The sequence below is a fragment of the Osmia lignaria genome, unplaced genomic scaffold (genome assembly GCF_051020975.1).
Source record: "Osmia lignaria lignaria isolate PbOS001 unplaced genomic scaffold, iyOsmLign1 scaffold0016, whole genome shotgun sequence".
Classification (NCBI taxonomy): Eukaryota; Metazoa; Arthropoda; class Insecta; order Hymenoptera; family Megachilidae; genus Osmia; species Osmia lignaria.
Window position 1 is genome coordinate 13,430,001 of NW_027478168.1, and position 7,047 is coordinate 13,437,047.

Consider the following 7,047-nt stretch of genomic DNA (forward strand, 5'->3'; position numbering starts at 1 on the left):
TTATTTTCCTCTCTGAACGTATCAGAGAGGATTTTATTTCTGACACCTCTTGACTTTTCTTAAATTCAGGGACGTAATTTTGTTCATAATTCAGTGGACTTTTGTGTATTTTATACTTTAAATATTTCCAAACAGTCTCCCTTCTAAAAGTGATAGAACGAATTTTCGTCTAACACTACTTTCTTGGTTCAAAAATTTTATACAATCTTATAACTTTTTCAGTTTTAACAAATTTTGGTTACAGACAGTTGATGCTCAGTTTGTACAAGTATGCAACATTTATAAGTGCATACAGGTCACCAGCCTTATATTACAAGGCTCACCACATATGGGCCATTCGGTCTTAGACACCGACCCGTGGTAATGCTGTGTGGAGATTAATAATAATCCGCAACGGAAAACCGGAACGAGAATAGTCGAGAAAGTATATTCTCGAGGAGCGGTAGACTGCTTTTCAACCGAAGTCATAAAAGAGCCACACGCTCGACGCTACTCCCGACCGGTCCGAGCGAACCGAAAGTGCCTTCCTATAAATACCGAACGGCCGGCCGCTAGGTCGGCGACGCATGGGCTTACGCCCAGGCGTATGCCTGTGCAAACCGCCGTGAGAGCGTACCATCCCGCCGGCACGGTAAAACTTAGACTGAAAATATCGTCGAACATATCCTTTCATTTTATAACGTTCTATACATGAAAATTAATAAATTAACATGCAGGACATAATAAATTCACATTCTCATGTAAATCATGGGTTTAATTAATATTTTAAAAAATTTTAAAACCGCCCAGAACCGATGAGATGAAAATATTAAAACGATATTTTTGCATTTTCTTACGGTAAAACATTAACAAATAAGCGACTATAGCAATATAAAACTCCATTTGTAATTTAATTAATCAAAATTAATATTTTTTTTTGATTTTTCAGCGATCCAGAACCGATGAGACGAAAACATTAAAACGATATTTTTGCATTTTCTTACGACAAAACATTAACAAATACGAGACTATAACAATATAAAACTACATATGTAATTTAATTAATCAAAATTAATAATTTTTTTTGATTTTTCAGTGATCCAGAACCGATAAGTCGAAAATTTTAACAATCATATTTTTGCATTCTGTACCGTGGATCCATCGTTAAACGCTATTAAACTAACGTCCGTGATGGTATAAATGCAGATTTTCGCTCCGTTTAGCCAAAATAACGAACTTTAGGTGCGCTCCGAAATATTTCAAAGTCCCAGCGGCGTATTGCTTCGCCTCTTAGAACCGATTAGTCGAAAATTTTAACAATCATATTTTTGCATTCTGTACCGTGGATCCATCGTTAAACGCTATTAAACTAACGTCCGTGATGGTATAAATGCAGATTTTCGCTCCGTTTAGCCAAAATAACGAACTTTAGGTGCGCTCCGAAATATTTCAAAGTCCCAGCGGCGTATTGCTTCGCCTCTTAGAACCGATTAGTCGAAAATTTTAACAATCATATTTTTGCATTCTGTACCGTGGATCCATCGTTAAACGCTATTAAACTAACGTCCGTGATGGTATAAATGCAGATTTTCGCTCCGTTTAGCCAAAATAACGAACTTTAGGTGATCTCCGAAATATTTCAAAGTCCCAGCGGCGTATTGCTTCGCCTCTTAGAACCGATTAGTCGAAAATTTTAACAATCATATTTTTGCATTCTGTACCGTGGATCCATCGTTAAACGCTATTAAACTAACGTCCGTGATGGTATAAATGCAGATTTTCGCTCCGTTTAGCCAAAATAACGAACTTTAGGTGCGCTCCGAAATATTTCAAAGTCCCAGCGGCGTATTGCTTCGCCTCTTAGAACCGATTAGTCGAAAATTTTAACAATCATATTTTTGCATTCTGTACCGTGGATCGATCGTTAAACGCTATTGAACTAACGTCCGTGATGGTATAAATGCAGATTTTCGCTCCGTTTAGCCAAAATAACGAACTTTAGGTGCGCTCCGAAATATTTCAAAGTCCCAGCGGCGTATTGCTTCGCCTCTTAGAACCGATTAGTCGAAAATTTTAACAATCATATTTTTGCATTCTGTACCGTGGATTCATCGTTAAACGCTATTAAACTAACGTCCGTGATGGTATAAATGCAGATTTTCGCTCCGTTTAGCCAAAATAACGAACTTTAGGTGCGCTCCGAAATATTTCAAAGTCCCAGCGGCGTATTGCTTCGCCTCTTAGAACCGATTAGTCGAAAATTTTAACAATCATATTTTTGCATTCTGTACCGTGGATCCATCGTTAAACGCTATTAAACTAACGTCCGTGATGGTATAAATGCAGATTTTCGCTCCGTTTAGCCAAAATAACGAACTTTAGGTGCGCTCCGAAATACTTCAAAGTCCCAGCGGCGTATTGCTTCGCCTCTTAGAACCGATTAGTCGAAAATTTTAACAATCATATTTTTGCATTCTGTACCGTGGATCGATCGTTAAACGCTATCGAACTAACGTCCGTGATGGTATAAATGCAGATTTTCGCTCCGTTTAGCCAAAATAACGAACTTTAGGTGCGCTCCGAAATACTACAAAGTCCCAGCGGCGTATTGCTTCGCCTCTTAGAACCGATTAGTCGAAAATTTTAACAATCATATTTTTGCATTCTGTACCGTGGATCCATCGTTAAACGCTATTAAACTAACGTCCGTGATGGTATAAATGCAGATTTTCGCTCCGTTTAGCCAAAATAACGAACTTTAGGTGCGCTCCGAAATATTTCAAAGTCCCAGCGGCGTATTGCTTCGCCTCTTAGAACCGATTAGTCGAAAATTTTAACAATCATATTTTTGCATTCTGTACCGTGGATCCATCGTTAAACGCTATTGAACTAACGTCCGTGATGGTATAAATGCAGATTTTCGCTCCGTTTAGCCAAAATAACGAACTTTAGGTGCGCTCCGAAATATTTCAAAGTCCCAGCGGCGTATTGCTTCGCCTCTTAGAACCGATTAGTCGAAAATTTTAACAATCATATTTTTGCATTCTGTACCGTGGATCGATCGTTAAACGCTATTGAACTAACGTCCGTGATGGTATAAATGCAGATTTTCGCTCCGTTTAGCCAAAATAACGAACTTTAGGTGCGCTCCGAAATATTTCAAAGTCCCAGCGGCGTATTGCTTCGCCTCTTAGAACCGATTAGTCGAAAATTTTAACAATCATATTTTTGCATTCTGTACCGTGGATTCATCGTTAAACGCTATTAAACTAACGTCCGTGATGGTATAAATGCAGATTTTCGCTCCGTTTAGCCAAAATAACGAACTTTAGGTGCGCTCCGAAATATTTCAAAGTCCCAGCGGCGTATTGCTTCGCCTCTTAGAACCGATTAGTCGAAAATTTTAACAATCATATTTTTGCATTCTGTACCGTGGATCGATCGTTAAACGCTATCGAACTAACGTCCGTGATGGTATAAATGCAGATTTTCGCTCCGTTTAGCCAAAATAACGAACTTTAGGTGCGCTCCGAAATATTTCAAAGTCCCAGCGGCGTATTGCTTCGCCTCTTAGAACCGATTAGTCGAAAATTTTAACAATCATATTTTTGCATTCTGTACCGTGGATCCATCGTTAAACGCTATTAAACTAACGTCCGTGATGGTATAAATGCAGATTTTCGCTCCGTTTAGCCAAAATAACGAACTTTAGGTGCGCTCCGAAATATTTCAAAGTCCCAGCGGCGTATTGCTTCGCCTCTTAGAACCGATTAGTCGAAAATTTTAACAATCATATTTTTGCATTCTGTACCGTGGATTCATCGTTAAACGCTATTAAACTAACGTCCGTGATGGTATAAATGCAGATTTTCGCTCCGTTTAGCCAAAATAACGAACTTTAGGTGCGCTCCGAAATATTTCAAAGTCCCAGCGGCGTATTGCTTCGCCTCTTAGAACCGATTAGTCGAAAATTTTAACAATCATATTTTTGCATTCTGTACCGTGGATCCATCGTTAAACGCTATTAAACTAACGTCCGTGATGGTATAAATGCAGATTTTCGCTCCGTTTAGCCAAAATAACGAACTTTAGGTGCGCTCCGAAATACTTCAAAGTCCCAGCGGCGTATTGCTTCGCCTCTTAGAACCGATTAGTCGAAAATTTTAACAATCATATTTTTGCATTCTGTACCGTGGATCGATCGTTAAACGCTATCGAACTAACGTCCGTGATGGTATAAATGCAGATTTTCGCTCCGTTTAGCCAAAATAACGAACTTTAGGTGCGCTCCGAAATATTTCAAAGTCCCAGCGGCGTATTGCTTCGCCTCTTAGAACCGATTAGTCGAAAATTTTAACAATCATATTTTTGCATTCTGTACCGTGGATCTATCGTTAAACGCTATTAAACTAACGTCCGTGATGGTATAAATGCAGATTTTCGCTCCGTTTAGCCAAAATAACGAACTTTAGGTGCGCTCCGAAATACTACAAAGTCCCAGCGGCGTATTGCTTCGCCTCTTAGAACCGATTAGTCGAAAATTTTAACAATCATATTTTTGCATTCTGTACCGTGGATCCATCGTTAAACGCTATTAAACTAACGTCCGTGATGGTATAAATGCAGATTTTCGCTCCGTTTAGCCAAAATAACGAACTTTAGGTGCGCTCCGAAATATTTCAAAGTCCCAGCGGCGTATTGCTTCGCCTCTTAGAACCGATTAGTCGAAAATTTTAACAATCATATTTTTGCATTCTGTACCGTGGATCCATCGTTAAACGCTATTGAACTAACGTCCGTGATGGTATAAATGCAGATTTTCGCTCCGTTTAGCCAAAATAACGAACTTTAGGTGCGCTCCGAAATATTTCAAAGTCCCAGCGGCGTATTGCTTCGCCTCTTAGAACCGATTAGTCGAAAATTTTAACAATCATATTTTTGCATTCTGTACCGTGGATCCATCGTTAAACGCTATTAAACTAACGTCCGTGATGGTATAAATGCAGATTTTCGCTCCGTTTAGCCAAAATAACGAACTTTAGGTGCGCTCCGAAATATTTCAAAGTCCCAGCGGCGTATTGCTTCGCCTCTTAGAACCGATTAGTCGAAAATTTTAACAATCATATTTTTGCATTCTGTACCGTGGATCGATCGTTAAACGCTATTGAACTAACGTCCGTGATGGTATAAATGCAGATTTTCGCTCCGTTTAGCCAAAATAACGAACTTTAGGTGCGCTCCGAAATATTTCAAAGTCCCAGCGGCGTATTGCTTCGCCTCTTAGAACCGATTAGTCGAAAATTTTAACAATCATATTTTTGCATTCTGTACCGTGGATTCATCGTTAAACGCTATTAAACTAACGTCCGTGATGGTATAAATGCAGATTTTCGCTCCGTTTAGCCAAAATAACGAACTTTAGGTGCGCTCCGAAATATTTCAAAGTCCCAGCGGCGTATTGCTTCGCCTCTTAGAACCGATTAGTCGAAAATTTTAACAATCATATTTTTGCATTCTGTACCGTGGATCCATCGTTAAACGCTATTAAACTAACGTCCGTGATGGTATAAATGCAGATTTTCGCTCCGTTTAGCCAAAATAACGAACTTTAGGTGCGCTCCGAAATACTTCAAAGTCCCAGCGGCGTATTGCTTCGCCTCTTAGAACCGATTAGTCGAAAATTTTAACAATCATATTTTTGCATTCTGTACCGTGGATCGATCGTTAAACGCTATCGAACTAACGTCCGTGATGGTATAAATGCAGATTTTCGCTCCGTTTAGCCAAAATAACGAACTTTAGGTGCGCTCCGAAATATTTCAAAGTCCCAGCGGCGTATTGCTTCGCCTCTTAGAACCGATTAGTCGAAAATTTTAACAATCATATTTTTGCATTCTGTACCGTGGATCTATCGTTAAACGCTATTAAACTAACGTCCGTGATGGTATAAATGCAGATTTTCGCTCCGTTTAGCCAAAATAACGAACTTTAGGTGCGCTCCGAAATACTACAAAGTCCCAGCGGCGTATTGCTTCGCCTCTTAGAACCGATTAGTCGAAAATTTTAACAATCATATTTTTGCATTCTGTACCGTGGATCCATCGTTAAACGCTATTAAACTAACGTCCGTGATGGTATAAATGCAGATTTTCGCTCCGTTTAGCCAAAATAACGAACTTTAGGTGCGCTCCGAAATATTTCAAAGTCCCAGCGGCGTATTGCTTCGCCTCTTAGAACCGATTAGTCGAAAATTTTAACAATCATATTTTTGCATTCTGTACCGTGGATCCATCGTTAAACGCTATTGAACTAACGTCCGTGATGGTATAAATGCAGATTTTCGCTCCGTTTAGCCAAAATAACGAACTTTAGGTGCGCTCCGAAATATTTCAAAGTCCCAGCGGCGTATTGCTTCGCCTCTTAGAACCGATTAGTCGAAAATTTTAACAATCATATTTTTGCATTCTGTACCGTGGATCCATCGTTAAACGCTATTCAACTAACGTCCGTGATGGTATAAATGCAGATTTTCGCTCCGTTTAGCCAAAATAACGAACTTTAGGTGCGCTCCGAAATATTTCAAAGTCCCAGCGGCGTATTGCTTCGCCTCTTAGAACCGATTAGTCGAAAATTTTAACAATCATATTTTTGCATTCTGTACCGTGGATCGATCGTTAAACGCTATTGAACTAACGTCCGTGATGGTATAAATGCAGATTTTCGCTCCGTTTAGCCAAAATAACGAACTTTAGGTGCGCTCCGAAATATTTCAAAGTCCCAGCGGCGTATTGCTTCGCCTCTTAGAACCGATTAGTCGAAAATTTTAACAATCATATTTTTGCATTCTGTACCGTGGATCGATCGTTAAACGCTATTGAACTAACGTCCGTGATGGTATAAATGCAGATTTTCGCTCCGTTTAGCCAAAATAACGAACTTTAGGTGCGCTCCGAAATATTTCAAAGTCCCAGCGGCGTATTGCTTCGCCTCTTAGAACCGATTAGTCGAAAATTTTAACAATCATATTTTTGCATTCTGTACCGTGGATTCATCGTTAAACGCTATTAA